This window comes from Garra rufa, chromosome 22, assembly GCF_049309525.1.
Source record: "Garra rufa chromosome 22, GarRuf1.0, whole genome shotgun sequence".
Classification (NCBI taxonomy): Eukaryota; Metazoa; Chordata; class Actinopteri; order Cypriniformes; family Cyprinidae; genus Garra; species Garra rufa.
In genome coordinates this window covers 9,813,677-9,830,025 of record NC_133382.1, presented here as the reverse complement: position 1 = coordinate 9,830,025, position 16,349 = coordinate 9,813,677, and the positions used below count along the sequence as shown (strand labels likewise).

Here is a 16,349-nt window from a genome sequence, read left to right as displayed (position 1 = left end):
GGTTGAAGGTTTAACCCAACCTTCTGGGTAACTCATAACTCAGCTATTAAAAAAAAAAAAAAAAACTATACAGTGTAAAACCTAACAGTGAAATTCGTTAAATGAGTTAATTTAACTCAAATATTTTTAAAAGTTATTTCAACTCAATATATATTTGTGATGTAAACTCAAAAGCTAATTAGGTTAAGCAGAACTCAATTGAAATAAGTTACTAGAAATGAATTGATTCTATTATTGCTGTACACTCTAGGTCTATGGCTGATCACAAAATATTTCAAAGAAATATAAGCTTAATCCATGATTTATATGGCTGGCTTAAAATGAACTCAAAAAAGGTTGTAAATCAAAAATCAGACACATAATTACTATAATCAAAGGGTGAATATTTATAATATTTATTAATAAGGCATTTACATTTACATTAACTATTATTTATTCAACTTATTAATAAATGTTCATTTATTGAACATATGAATAAATGCCAATTTCCAACCTATTTTGTGTTTAAGCAAGAAATATAGTAATTTTTAAGCAATAGTTGAATTAAATGAAACTACCCAGAAGGCTGGGTTAGACATCTAACCAAACCGCTGGCTCAAAATAACCCAGTTGCTGAGTTTGTCCATATTTCACCCAGAGGGTTGTTTTTAAGCAGTATTTTGTGTTTATATACGGGTCATTCTAGAATTGCGGGTACATTTCAAATAGAAAAAGAAAACAAAAAATAGGATTTTCTTTTTATGTTAAACTTTTTTATTTTCATAGAACACACTTCAAATTTAATATTTTCAATATTTGCTGATCTTAAACTTGTAAGATTTTTAAAAATTATTCTGAAAATCAAAGTACGAACAGAAAAATCTGTCAACTCTGTTATAGACAAACTGGGTCAAATATATACAGTTAACAAATGTGATAAAGTTTAAAACACTGTCTGTCCTAAGAGAACTTCTGTCTTTTCATCAATTAATTCAACTTTAAGCCTGATAAATATTTGACTTTTTATTTTAAAGTAAAAAATATCAACACCTTTAACTGAAGCGTTGCCAAGATATTGTGCTTTTTTTCTAAACATAGCTTTCAACATAGCAAGTTTCTTTGAGCTGAAACAGCTCAGATTTACATTTTAGTCTAGGACTAGGCTTAAGTCTGGTCTGTGAAGTGGCTGTAAATGTATTATAGTTTAACTTTATATGAAATGCAATTAGTCTCTTTTACTTTTAAGTATCTATATGTAGGCATAAGTGACTTTTTATTAAAGTAAAATTATTTTATTTGCAAGTACAATTTTTAAAAATATCCTAATGAATTTGAAGTACACTACAGCAACATCAATACAAATTAAGTGCACATCTTTTTCACAAAGAAAATACTAACATTTCTCAACCATTTTAGACCTTTTAAACAAATTAAAACAAAACTAATATTACCATTTAACATTACCACTAATATTATTAAAGTGCCCATTGTCAGTCATTCATTTATAAAACTAAAAACACTCAATAATGTGGGTGACACATGACATCCTTTTCTTAAAAAAAGTTTATTTGTCTTTCAAACTTTCCAAATTCATTAATAATCAACACACAGTAAATGACTTCTGCAGACAAGTGGCAAAATATCTTTAGAAGATTATAAAAAAGTGCATTGTTATAATATTTAATCATTTTGGCATATTTCTGATTTTTGTTACTGTAGACTTGTTTTATTTACCAATATAAATATTTAGTTAATGGTTATGTGGTTTGGACTTTTGTGATTTGGGTCAAAAGGTCAAAACATTCGAGTCCATTTCAACTCGAGTCGAATGAATCAACAAAGCCTTCAGATATGAATTCAGCTCTTAAAGTGTGTAGAGAAACCTCTCTGGGCTTACATAGTTCTTTCACAATCCCTTTACTGTTATACATAATTCAGTCGACTTGTATGTGTACATTAGCTCAGAATAAGCAAGTTTTTCCAAGCGAGATGCAATCATTCTCAGCAGCAAGAGTCCAGGGCAGATAAAGGCAACATTATTCGCCGATGCTTAAAATGTGCATGACTAACATTGCATAGAGGTCAGATAGAATGGAGTTCATGCATCTCTGGTAATTCCAGCCAAGAATCCTGAATGAGCAGAGCAGAGGACAATAAGACTTTCTAATTGCTCCGACATCTTGTGGTGAACGTCCCCATTGTTGTGCTCAATCTGCCGTCTGTTCTGTTATGATTGGTGGTACATGCATGCCTTTGTCAGTGGTGAGTCTTTTATGCCTTCACAAATGAGACTCCATTGATTTCTTGAGGATACTGAAGCAGTTACTGTTTTTAGATATGCCAGCTATTCCCCTCAGATCATAAAAATTCATGTTTTTGGCTCTTTGGAAAATATCTGCATGGCTAAGAGACAAAGGCCAATGAAAATGTTGTTGTTCTTTACATGGAGAAGGATCACTCCTGTTTAATGCATCGCTTTGATTATGTGTGTATTCTGTGAATGAGGGGCTGTCATGCAGGCAGCACATGCGTAAGCATTCTTCGTCATTGCTTTATTAAATAAGATTCTAGCTACACAGCTGATTCACCAGATCAAAAGCCGAACATGTTTTCACATGTGTGTCACATTTACACCAGCCACAGTGCAACACGGAATAATCACGTTGGAATTATTTGTCATTTGTATATTGTCTCTTGTGTCCGATTTATACTATCCTCAGTATCATTTTAAGTACACTAAGCACACGTCCCATAAAAGGGGTTTTTACTGTGATGACCATTTTTGCATCCCTAAAGAACCTTTTAGTAAACAGTTCTTAAAAGAATATATTTTAAAAATCCAAAGAACTTTTTGTGTTCCTCTTCAGAGTTATCTGGCCTTTAAACATGTTCTCACAATTAAAGGGACAGTTCACTGAAAAATTAAAAGTCTGTCATTAATTACTCACCTTCATGTCATTCCAAACCTGTAAGACCTGTGTTCGTCTTCGGAACACAAATTAAGATATTTTTGATGAAAGCTGAGAGCTTTCTGACCCTCCATTGACAGCAAGGGTCCTACCAAGTTTAGAGTCCAGAAAGGTGCCAAAAACATTGAGAAAATAGTCCATGTGACATCAGTGGTTCAACTGTAATTTTATGAAGCTATGATAATACTTTTTGTGTGCAAAAAACTAAAATAACAACTTTATTCCACAATTCTTCTCCACTCTAGCGCCATTTTCAAGAGAACTATGACATATGCGTGTGGTTTGATCTGCACGTATAGCTTCATAAAATTAAGGTTGAATCACTGATGTCACATGGACTATTTTATCGATGTCCTTACTACTTTTCTGGACCTTGAACGTAGACCCTTGCTGTCTATGGACTTCATCAAAAATATCTTAATTTATGTTCTGAAGATGAAAGTCTTACAGGTTTGGAATGACATGAGGATGAGTAATTAATGACAGAATTTTCATTTTTGGGTGAACTATCCCTTTAACATACACTAAAAATGCTGGATTATTTTTATAACCCAAGTGCTGTGTAAAATCTGTCAGGTCATTTTCTTGGGTTGTTTTTAATGTTTATTCCTACACTGTAAAAAGTTTGCTGTAAATTTTACAGTAACTTACTGGCAGCTGGATGCCAGTAAGTTACTGTAAAAATGTTTACAGTATTATTACTGTAAGTGCATTTACAGTACTAAAAGGTATTTACTGTAATTTCATTTACAGTATTTTTACTGTAATTTCATTTACAGTGTTTTTACTGTATCTTCAATTACAGTATTTTTACTGTATTTTCAATTACAGTATCAGTACTATAGAGTTTATTTTCATTTATTTTAAAAATTTTTTACCTGTAAAAACAATCCAATTAACCTACAGCACTGTAATTCAAGATTTTTACCACCCCAACCCCATAAAAATCACAATAACTCATAAGCATTAGTTCTGATAATATTCTTTTTAATTGTTGAACATTTTCTTTTTAAAAGTACAGAGACTTTGTATCATGGCAAACATACACATACTGAAAAGCAAAAATAAGTAAGTACACTACCAGTCATAAGTTTTTGAACACTAAGATTTTTTTAAAGAATTCTCTTCTGCTTACCAAGCCTGCATTAATTTGATCCAAATTTAATTTATTCCTTTGATCAAAGCTGAATTTTCAGCATCATTACTCGTCTTCAGTATCACATGATCCTTCAGAAATCATTCTAGTATGCTGATAAACATTTTATTTAATTTTTAGATTTTTCAGGATTCTTTGATGAATAGAAAGATATTATTTAGCAAGGCAGGGTTTCTGCAGATATGAACAAGTGAAATTTAAGACTTTTTAAGACCTTTTTAATACCAACTTATATGAAATTTAAGACCTAAACCTGTAATGAAATAGATATTATATTACATGCATACATGTAATATTAAATGTGTTTAATGTAAAAAGTAAAACACAATTTCATGGCTGTCATAAATTACATTTATTTCTACGATATACAGTGAACTTTTCATATCAGCAGATACTATTCCACACAAAATATCCCCATAAAAGTACCACTAGAAATATCTGATGTAAAAAAAAAAAAAAAAATTTTGAAGCAATATTTTCATCAGTGCTCTATTAGCTTTTACATCTTAAATCTGCATATTTGATTTACCTTTATAAAGGCCTTTTTTTTACTTTTGAAATGTATGCATTACCTTTGAAATTTATTTTATGAATTTATCAATAAATTCTAAATGGCTGTTAGCAGTGAGATTACATAATTTGCACTGCAAAATTAAAAGTGAGATTAATGTTTTAAATACATTTATTGATTTATAAATATATAAATTAGAAATGTTGGGTGTGGAGGCATACTTTTAAACACACTAAACTACCAGCAGGTGGCGATAAGTCACTTCATGAGCGAGTTATTTCAACTGATTCGAGCATAACGCTGAATCAGAGCAAAACGTTGATAGGAGAATACTTCTGCTGCGATCCTTGTTTGGAACTATTTTCGTTGGTGAAAAAGAACAAAACAGTGAAAATATTTTGTCTAATATGTAAGCAACTACTTGACTAACTACTTGTTTGTTGAGCTAAAATTAATGTAACATTTGTAATTGTGAGAATATTCAGCAAAAAGCTCACTTGGTATATTACTGAACTATATCATGTTATAAATAAACTATACATTTTAAGTTTTTACCTCAGTGTGTTTCTTTAGAGAGCTGTTACATTCATTAGTTTTAAAGTATGTCACAAATAGACCAGAAATACACTATCCATTATCAATTTCTGTTTACGTTGAATGTATTAAAATATGAATCTTTCTTGCCTTTCGATGCTTCGCTAACGTTAGTTGTTTTTGTCACTTCAGTTTTAATCAGGCGGTTTGTTCGGTCCAGCAAGGGGAAAAAAAAAAAAAAACATTTTAAAAGTATCTCCAAGGCTGGCGGTCAGCTAGCTCGACCTATATTTATTATTATTATTGAGAACATTATATACAGAAAAGGGTAGTTTGACCTGTGTTCTGTGTCGCTACTGCGATTCTGTCTGAAGATGCAGTAAGTTAACTTCCGCAGGGGGAGAAAAAAAACTTCAGGTGTTAGCAACTGGCCTTAGCCAAGCCCTAACTTATATTCAGTTTTTTCAAGCTAAGTATCGCTAAACTTGCACTTCCCCAAAGCTAAAAAGTTAAATCCATTTTACTTCTGCGGTACAATCCGAGAGAGACTCGCGCCAATAACAGAAAGCTGATTGGCTATTGCATGTTGGTCTCATTTGTAGTTTAAATACAGCAAATTATATTTGGAATAGTGAAATAAAGAACTACAACACCACGGAAACAACAAAAAGAGAATTTAAATGAGCTTTAGAGGTAGCGCTACATGGACATCGGAAAAATAAGACCTGTGTGAAATTATTTAAGACCTAGAACAGCGAATTTAAGACTTTTTAAGGCCTAAAAATTAGATTTTTAAATTTTAGACTTTTTAAGACTTTTTAAGACCCCGCGGAAACCCTGCAAGGATGATTTAAATTGATCAAAAGTGATAATAAAGACATTCATAATGTTAGAAACTATTTCTGTTTCAGATAAATGCTGTTTATCTGAACTTTCTATTCATCAAAGAAACCTGAAAAAAATGTACTCCACTGTTTTTAGCATTATAATAATTTCAGCAACATCATAATAATAGTTTTTGAGCAGAAAATCAAATTATTAGAATGATTTCTGAAGGATTATGTGACTGCAGTAATGATGCTAAAAATTAAGCTTTGATCACAGCAATAAATTACATTTTAAAATATATTCAAAAAGAAAACAGTTATTTTAAATAATAAAAATGGTTCAAAAGTGTATTGTTTTTGCTGTACTTTGGATCAAATGAATGCAGGCTTAGTGAGCAGAAGAGACCTTCTTTAAAAACATTTAAAATCTTACTGTTCAAAAGCTTTGTCTGGTAGTGTAAATAAAATAAAATCATACAGTAAAAATGTGTTTGTGTTGTGTTAAATTTTAGTAGTTTTGAGTCAAAGTTGACAAGCTCTCTGATGAGAAACGGCAGAATGGGATTCAGGCTGATGCTTGCTGTTTGCACCCTCTTTCCAGAAGTCCATCTGATCTGTGACTGTCAATGCATTTGCTGCCACAAAGGTTGACTGTCTGAACGAACCTGCAAGCACAAGAAAAACAGTGTTTAAAGAATTTGCCTCAACTGTCAAACTTGGTGCTGTATGCATTTAAAAAAAAATTATATACTACATACGAACGCAGTAGTAAGAAAAAAAACTGAAGAAACTTTTTCTTGAATTTTTTTATAAAGAATTTTATGAATGGGTCAGTAAGTCACTGATTCTAGGTGTTTAAAAAAGGTAAATTCATTCAGTAATGAAACACTGCTGTGTGCAGAGATGCACAACATGGCTTTGTTAAGAACCGTTTTTACTAAATGGAGCAAAAAGACAATATTTTCTTCTTGATTTAAATCACTTAATATTACATTCTTGTTTATTGAATTTTGTTGCCCTGACACTTAGTAAAGTCTGCCACAGACCATGCTAAATGCTAACCAATCTGTTCATATAAACATTCTAAACAGGTGTGTGTTTCCTAGAAAGTCTGTGCATATAATAGGCCTACTATGATTAAAAATCTATATTTGTTGCTTTACAGTAACAATAATCTAAATTGACAGACAGTAAGATTGCTATTATGAATTTAAAGGTTACAGTAAGTTAAAGATACCTGAAGCAGCTGCATTTTGCTGTTTAAATGCTGGTTTAATAGAAATAATTTTAATGCGCATGCAAACTCAATCTTGATGGTAATAAAAAACATTCCCAGGAAATAAATACCTTACAAATGTGTACTTTAAATACAATATAACTTGCTTAGGATAAAAGCATCTGAAAAATGCATGAATGTAAATGCAATGTAAAACAAAATATGTTTTAGGTTACCTTATTCTGCATGTCTGTAAAATGGACAGCTGGCTGTATGATGATTCTGCCCTTGATGGTCAGCATCCAGTTAGTGCTTGGAGAAATCTCCTGTAACAGACAGTGTCACAACACCCTTTTAGTGTTACTATAGTTTATGATCAGAAAAGACAACTACTGTACAGTAATACAATTTACATTTTTAATAAAATAAACATTTATAATATTTATTAGCAAAACTTGCTATATTAATATATTGCTAGCCCGTTACTCTCTTTAAAATGTTAACCCGTTCTGTGAGTCAGTGGAGAACAGCAGCCTGTGGCTAATTTAGTAACGTTAACATTAGTTAAGTTGACGAAAGCAAAAGCTTAACGTTACCTGTTGTTTGCACTGCGACGACGGCAATCACCAGAAAAGACTCCAATACACCTCTGATGCAGACGACATGACCACGAGACCACAAACTTGAAAATAAAACACAAAAGAAGCACTTAACCGCGGTGTTTCAGCTTTACCTCAGTGTTTCATGTTAGCGCGCTGTTTATGTCACGTCTGTCACTGAATTTAGGGACCGTCTATAAAGTTACATACGACATTGATACACACATTTCTTACTTAAACATCATTTGAAGAGAATTACCTTGCCAGCTATAAAGAAGCAGCGTTGAAAAGATATTATGCTGCTCTGTGACTAACGTTGAGTTTGTCAACTTCGGCTTATGGACATTATTAGCTTACCAGTTCATGTTATCGTCGATACTATGGCAGTCATTCACAAGAAGAAGATCCAAAATACACCTCCGACGTTACAGACGACATCCAGACCAGAAACTTGAAAATAACAAGCAAAAGAAGGGCTTGAAAATACTATTTAAAATCTCCACAGAAAAAGCGGTGTTGCTTAACGCACTTTACGTTACCTCAGTATTTCACCTCAGTTCGCCGTTAAGCTTGAGTAACGTTAAGGGCTCGTCAGACGAGCTAACTTGCATTAAAGGGCAGCACAATATACAAACGCGTTTCTCGGTTTCACTAAAGTTTATTTCGACTAATATATGTCACCTTAAGTTACTCACCAGTCCATGTTTTCACCGTTATGGCGGCGCCCCGGCCGTCAGTCAGAAAAAAAGGCTACCGACATGCAAAACACGATGAATATTGTTAGTTTGCTGTTAACAAGTGAAAACATCTTAAAATTGTTCAGTTTTTCATAAAACAGAAATAATATACTAACCTTTTTGTCAAGTTATTGGTGCAACATTTCTCCTTTTGTCCTTTTTACCGCCACTTCCTCTCAGCAGGAGAGAAAAAAAATCGCCCTTGCCATTGGTCAATTTTTCGCGGGCAAGTTCACTACTGTAAATTTACAGTAGTTTACTGTAAACGGATTTACAGTAGTGGATAATTACAATAGTGATCATATATTTTCCCATAATCCTTTGCAGTTTACAGTAAAATACTGTATATACATTTTACAGTATCTTACTGTAGATATTACAGTAAAATACTGTTCAAATTACAAAAATCGGTTACAGTGTAGGTTCTGGGTAGTTCTTTTTTAACCCAAATCCTGGGTTGAACCTGTCTCTGACGAAAAAAACCCAGAAAGCTCATGCTCTAAGTTACAGTCAGAGTGTGAGCTTTCTGCATCCTCTACAGGAGAAAGCGGTTCTTCAGTGAAATAAAAGTTGTATAAGGTTTGTATTTTATTTTATTTATAAAGTCTTTACGCAACACAACATATAGCGTCCAGAAGATATAAGTTGTATAAGGTTTGTATAGGTTTGTATTTTATTTTATTTATAAAGTCTTTACGCAACGCAACATATAGCGTCATTTTCGAGAGTACCATGAGGCATGCGCATGCTTTGATCTGCACGTGTTTTGATCAGCTTCATAAAATTACGGACTATTTTGTCAGTGTTCTTTGTACCTTTTTGGACCTTGAATGTGTAAGATCCTTGCTGTCTATGGAGAGTCAGAGAGCTTTCAGATTTAATCAAAATATCTTAATTTGTGTTCTGAAGATGAAAGTCTTACGGGTTTGGAACGATATGAGGGTGAATAATTAATAACAGAATTTTCATTTTTGGGTGAACTATCCCTTTGAGATACATGAACTAAAAATGATGGGTTATTTTTTTTTAACCCAAAAGCTGGGTTCAGCTTGTTGGGTCAATTTATTAGTTTTTTTTGTTTGTTTGTTTGTTTTTACCCAGGTGCTGGGTAGTTATACTTTAAGGAACACTCCACTTTTTTTGGAAATAGGCTCATTCTCCAACTCCCCCCGAGTTAATAAGTTGATTTTTACCGTTTTGAAATCCATTCAGCCGTTCTCCTGTTCTGGTGATATCACTTTTAGCATAGCTTAGCATAGACCATTGAATCCTATTAGACCAATAGCATCACGTTCAAAAATGATCAACGAGTTTCGATATTTGTCCTATTTAAAACTTGACTCTTCTGTAGTTATATCGTGTACTAAGACCGATGGAAATGCAAAGCTTCAATTTTCTAGGCTGATAAGATTAGGAACTACACTTCCATTCCGGCGTAATAGTCAAGGAAGTTTGCTGCCGTAATAAGGCTGAAGCAGGAGCAGTAATACCACGCAGCACATGTGCAAATGCTAAACTAGCTGGGAACTCATTTCTGATAATACTCCGCCTGCTTAGGCCATGTTACGGCAGCAAACTTCCTTGACCATTACGATGGAATGGGAGTGTAGTTCCTAATCTTATCAGCCTAGAAACTCGCAGCTTTGCATTTCCACCGGATTAAAGAATTCAGTACAGATTATTCAAATGTGAGTTTTGAGCAGTGTAGATCGTTTTACGATCGAAAATGCAGACATGATGTTATGTTTACGCATAACGCAATGTGTAAAAAAAGGCTGTATGAATCATTATAATCAGTAGATATGTCCCCACTGGATGCAACAAATGCCTCATTTATAATGGGATTTATTGTTTTTGTCTCGTCATGCAGAGAAACTGCATGTAAAGGGGCGTAACATTTCCATCACATGCTTGAGGTATTCAGCCAATCACAATGCACCGGATAGCTAGCCAATCAGAGAACACCTCGGGGCAGAAAGGAGCAACAATAATGTACAGTATGTGGAAAATAATATGCTTTTTGAACCTCAAACTGCATAAACACATTGCATTACAACAAATACACAAAACAATGCTCTTTTTAGCAACATCACATGACCCCTTTAAATACACTTAAATTAAAATGCTACCTTCAAATGTTAAATTTTTTATTTTAGAAATGATTGTTAATGGTATGTAATAGTGTAAACTATGCTGTATTCACCCTAATAAATTCAATTTGTCTTAAATTTTTGTCCATGGGTGTTCTTACTTAATAATAAATGTTCATCTTTTCATTATTGCTGTTGCTTTTATAATTCTGTGTGTGATTTTGAATTTCCAGCATTTTAAGCCAGTAATATCATCATTTTTAAACAATAGTTGACTTAAATAAAACAACCCAGCATGTTGGGTAAAACAGCTGGGTCAAAATAACCCAGCATGTGTTCTGTTCAATATTTACACAGTGCTGGGTTGCCAAATAACCCAAGTTGGGTTGTTTTTAACCCAGCATTTTTTAGAATGTAGTAATGAAAGTACACTTAAATGGCCTTATATTGCAATTTTTAAAATTGTACTTTTAAGATTTGAAGTATACAGTTGCACCCTCTATACAAATAAGTGCACTTATTTTTCACAAGGAAATATCAACATTTCTCAACCATTTTAGCACCACAAACCTTAAACTAACCAAAACAAAAATGTGTAAACACTAAAATTATTAAATGGCTTTCTTTTTTGAAATCTAAGCTTATTTGTAAAATACTTAAATAATGTTCCCAAAATTTTAACATAGTAACATTATTAACACATTGTTCATGGAACTCTACACATTTTCATTTTTTAAAATGTTACTACTTGTTTCAGAATATTCAAAGAACAATAAAAATAGTGTATTCATAACCTAATGGGAACTTTCAAAACATAGTGGGAACGTTAGCAACATGTTTTAAACATTTTTGTTGGCTGGGAAAGAACCTTCAATGTATCAAATTTCTTTAATGTATTTTCATGTGCAATCTGCATATCTGGGACATCTGTCTGCTAAAAAATGTCTATTTGATTGTAAATCTCAATGGCAAAGAATTTTCACAGTGACAAGGGTCAGAAACTTTGTCACTGCTGTCTGATGATCAAGGGTCATTGACTCATAATGAGAAAAACAGTTTTGACTATTAAACTGAAAAAAAGTTCAACAATTGAACACCCCCCCCCCCCCCCCAACACCCTGCATCCTGTGATACTACTAAAGTCTGCATTCTTCTAATTTCCATCCAGTATTGACGCATAGATATGAACTTGTATACTTAGCTATTGTTTCCTTTTTTGTAAAAAAAAAAAATGGAAAAATGGGAAAAATGTTTTGTGAACAGACACACACACACGACACAAAAGAAAATCAGACATCAACTACAACTAATGCTGTCATTGTCTAAAATGGAACTATTTACAGAAGCTGTGGGTTTTGGGCAACAGGTCCTGACAATAACAGTGACACTATATATCACTGAAGTCGTTCGCTGTCTTTCATGCTTGGTTTGTGATTTGAGACAGGTCCCAAATACACTCTGAAGTAGGAAGGATGAGGGCTGATGAGGGCTCTGCTAGATAAGATGTGAACCAACACTTGCTGGTTCACTGAGTTGATGCTTCTACAGGAGAAACAATTGGGAAAGTCTTGTTCAGAGAGATACAGAGGGCATTAATCGAGAGGTTAATACGGAGGTCATGTGACATCAAGAAGAGTATACCTGTATACAGCTCAGTCATATGAAGACAGATAGCAGATATTTCACCCTTACACAAGGATGGGGGTGAACAGAGCTGTTGATTATTAAGACTTTTATTCAGCAAGGAAGCATTAAACTGATTAAAAGTGACAGTAAAGACATTTATATAATGTTATATAATTGTTGGTTTTTTTTAATTCTTGAACTTTAAATTCAGAATCTTGAAAAGAGTACAGGTTTCCACAGAAAATATGAAGCAGCATGATTGTTTTCAACATTTATAATAATGGAAACTGTTTCTTGAGCAGCAAATCAGCATAATAGAATAATTTCTGAAATATGACACTGAAGACTGGAGTAATGATGCTAAATATTCAGCTTTGTTTCACAGGAATAAATTACATTTGAAAAAATACTGGAAAAAAAACAACAACCTTCTGTTATGTTAAAAAGCATGTACACTGCCGTTCAAAAGTTTGGGATCAGAACAATTTTCATTGATAGTCTTTTCTGCTCATTAAGGCTGTGTTTATTTGTTTAAAAATACAGAAAAAACAGCAATATTGTAAAATATTATTGCAATTTAAAATACTGGTTTTCTATTTTAATATACTTAAGGATAGAATTTATTCCTTTGATGCAAAGCTGAATTTATAGCGTCATTACTTCAGCCATCAGTGTCACATGATCCTTTAGAAAACATTCTAATATGCTGATTTATTATAAAAGTTGAAAACAGTTGTGCTGCTTATTATTATTATTATTATTATTATTATTATTATTATTATTATTATTATTATTATTATTATTATTGTTGTTGTATATATATATATATATATATATATTTTTTTTTTTTTTTTTTTTGGAACCTGTGATACATTTCTCAAGATTTTTTGATGAATAAAACATTTCAAAAGAACAGCATTTATTTAAAATAGAAATCTTTTTCAACAATATACACTACCGTTTAAAGTTTAGGGTCAGTAATGTTTTTTCTTTCTTTCTTTGAAAGAAATTAATACTTATTCAGCAAGGATGTGTTAAATAGATAAAAAAGTGATAAAGACATATATTGTTAGAAAAGATTTACATTTTCAATAAATGCTGCTCTTTTTATTCATCAAAGATCCTAAATAAAGTATCACAGGTTCCAAAAAAAAAAAAAAACACTGATAATAAATCGGTGTATTAAAATGATTTCTGAAAGATTGTGTGACACTAAAGACTGAAATAATGGTTGATGAAAATTCAGCTTTACTGAATTTTAAATTACAATAATATTTTAGAATATTCCTTTTTTTCTGTGTTTTTTCTTGTGTCCGTATCCTCAGTATCATTTTAAGTACACTCTTAAAAAAATAAATGTCCCAAAAGGGGGGTTTTCTTCTATAATACTATTTTATAATATTCATTTTTGGTGTTTTAAATCAAATAAATGGAACTTTGATGAGCATAAGAAACCTCTTTCAAAAACCATAAAAAATCTTACTGATACCAGACTTTTGCATGTATGCATCTTTGTAAATATGAAAGTTTGTATTTATGTATGATTTTTTTGTACCACATTTTGTATAGTTTATACGAGAATTGGTTTACAGTTTTCTGTTTTCGGTACTTTTTTTTGACAAATATGTACTTCTGTAATGGAAAAGATTTAAATGTAACTTAATTGTCAGTCCCAAATCTCATTTTTGTTGAACAAAGCTTTATTCAGACTTGAATATGATAATGACCCATTTAAACAGAATGACATGATAAATCCAAAACAACTGCATTTTTGTACTTATATCAGTGGAAAATCACGTTGGCAATTTCAAGTGTATTGCTTCGTGATATTAATGCATATAATAACATGATATCATTCAAAAGAGATCACTCATATGGAGATGATAATATTATCTCCTTATTATAAATGCACTGAAGTGCTGTTCTTGGTGGATGAGTGAAAAGAGCAGCTATTGAGACAAAATATAAACACACAGAATCCAAGCACCTGCGTCATCACGTTCATAGGATGTTTTCAACTACGTGTTGATCCATCTGCATTGGTTACGTCAAAGTGACGCCGCTGATTTCCTCTTCTCTGTGTTTGTTTTCATTGAGAAATGCATAGCCTTCAAACACCTTATGCTGGTCACCTGATACCTCACCTGCTCGTTTTCTGACCTATAGGTAGGTCTTTAAGGTGAGTCGGCAGTCCCGCTTTCATCCGGGACTTGTTAAAAGGGTCTGAGTTGCCGTCGGGGTAGAAATGAGGCCGGGGGGTGGGCGGCCGCAGAGTCACTTACAATATCCGCCCCTGTCAGGCCTAAGAGGGTCTCCATTGCTATGCTAATTTCCCCCCTTGTCGGCAGAGACTGTCCCTGTCAAGGTGGACGGACATGCGAGGAGGGGCCAGCGGGGCAGGAAGAAGCTCTCTCTCCCCTCCAGGGGGCTTTCAAGCTTTGTGAGCGAAATGATGCACGAGACAGCCGCTCCTATAGATGCTGCGGAGAACACGACAGAGAGGGTAATTTGAGAGAAAACAGTGTCTCCGTAATGGAGACTGATGGCCTTGTCCTGTCCCCCTGTTATTGTTGAGGATCAAGATTGAAGCGGGCCCTTCGTATGAGGTACCTCATCCAGTTGGCGGTTCACGTCTGCTGGGCACGCTGCCCTCGCCAGTGGCCTTCCATCCAGAGCTCAGAGGTGACAGCCGCTCAGAGCCGCTGATTCCTCCATGACATTGAGAGGCATTCCTTGCATTTCCCTTCATTGTAGTTATATCCCAGGTTGGGAAAACTCTCGGGATGGAATGGAGGATGTACAGTGACATGTCAGCTTGTGAGATTTGACTTCCTCCTTCTGACAGAGCTGTCGATCCTCTGAGTGTGTGAGAGTCAGAGTGAGTACGTGTGAGTGTGTGGAAAGAAATAATGGATGTTTACCAGGGAGCTGACAATGTAACAGGCCGTGCTTCGTGACTCTAATCAAAATGCTGAGGTTTTACTATGCACGAAATATTAATAATAATAGTGGCACAAATCCCTCATGAAGAAAAGGTTGCAGGGATGAATCATTTCCTGTCTTTGCTAAAGAGACGCATTAATACCGGTCTAAAAACAAGGACTTGCATTTAAACTTTCGCTGGAATGAAATTCAAAAGCAGGTTTACTCATGCGGCTGGTTTGATCATTTGAGCAATTAGTTTATAATGCAACACCCATCTGTCAATCTCTCTACATGAGGGTCTACATTATAAAACACTTACAGTATCAGATGGCGATTGCTAAATATTATACATACACTGCCGCTCAAAAGACTTTAATGTTTTTAAAGATTTTTTTTATGCTGATCAAGACTGCATTTATTGATCAAAAATACTGAATAAAACAGTAATATTGCGAAATGTTATTACAATATAAAATAACGATTTTTATTTTAATATACTTTAAAACATAATTTATTTCTGTGATGCAAAGCTGAAATTTCATCAGCTATTACTCCAGTCTTAAGTCACAAGATCCTTCAGAAATCATTCGGATTTATTAATAGAATTATCAATGTTGGAAACAGTTGTGCTGCCAAATATTTCTCTTTGATTAATAACAAGTTTAAAAGAACAGCATTTATTCAAAATATAAATCTTTTCTTACAATGTAAATCTATGCTATCACTTTTTTATTAATTTAACACATTCTTGGTAAATAAAAGTATTGATTTCTTTCAAAAAAGAAAAAAATACAAATTTATTGACCCCCAACTTTTGAACAGTCGTGTATATTGTTAGAAAACCTTTCTATTTTAAATAAATACTGTTCTTTTTAACCGTTTTCTTAAACAGTTATTTTAAATTGAAAATAATAATTTATGATTAAATAAATGCAGCCTTGATGAGCATAAGAAATGTTTTTAAAAAACACTAAAAATCTTACTGATTTCAAAGTCTTGAGTGGCAGTGTATGTGAACATGTATCACTGCATATTTGAGGATTGCCTAAAATATAATTTATGTTGTCTAATCATTCAGTTGAATCCACCCTGCAAGGGTTCATTGTTTCTGTAAATGTTTCTGTAAATGTTTTGTTTAATAATAATGGTTCTTTTTAAGATGTAATGTACAGGCCATCAA

At 33.1% G+C, this 16,349-nt stretch overlaps 1 long non-coding RNA gene across 1 annotated transcript; it reads right to left on the bottom strand.

Annotated features, from left to right (window-relative positions):
• Positions 1–5,982: 5,982 nt before the first annotated feature.
• LOC141297275 (uncharacterized) lies at positions 5,983–8,872 on the bottom strand. The gene is made up of 4 exons (XR_012341347.1): positions 8,149–8,872; positions 7,789–7,874; positions 7,429–7,518; positions 5,983–6,641 (listed from the first exon to the last, which is right to left on the bottom strand). It is a non-coding gene; the product is annotated as an uncharacterized lncRNA (long non-coding RNA).
• Between the last annotated feature and the right edge of the window lie 7,477 nt (positions 8,873–16,349).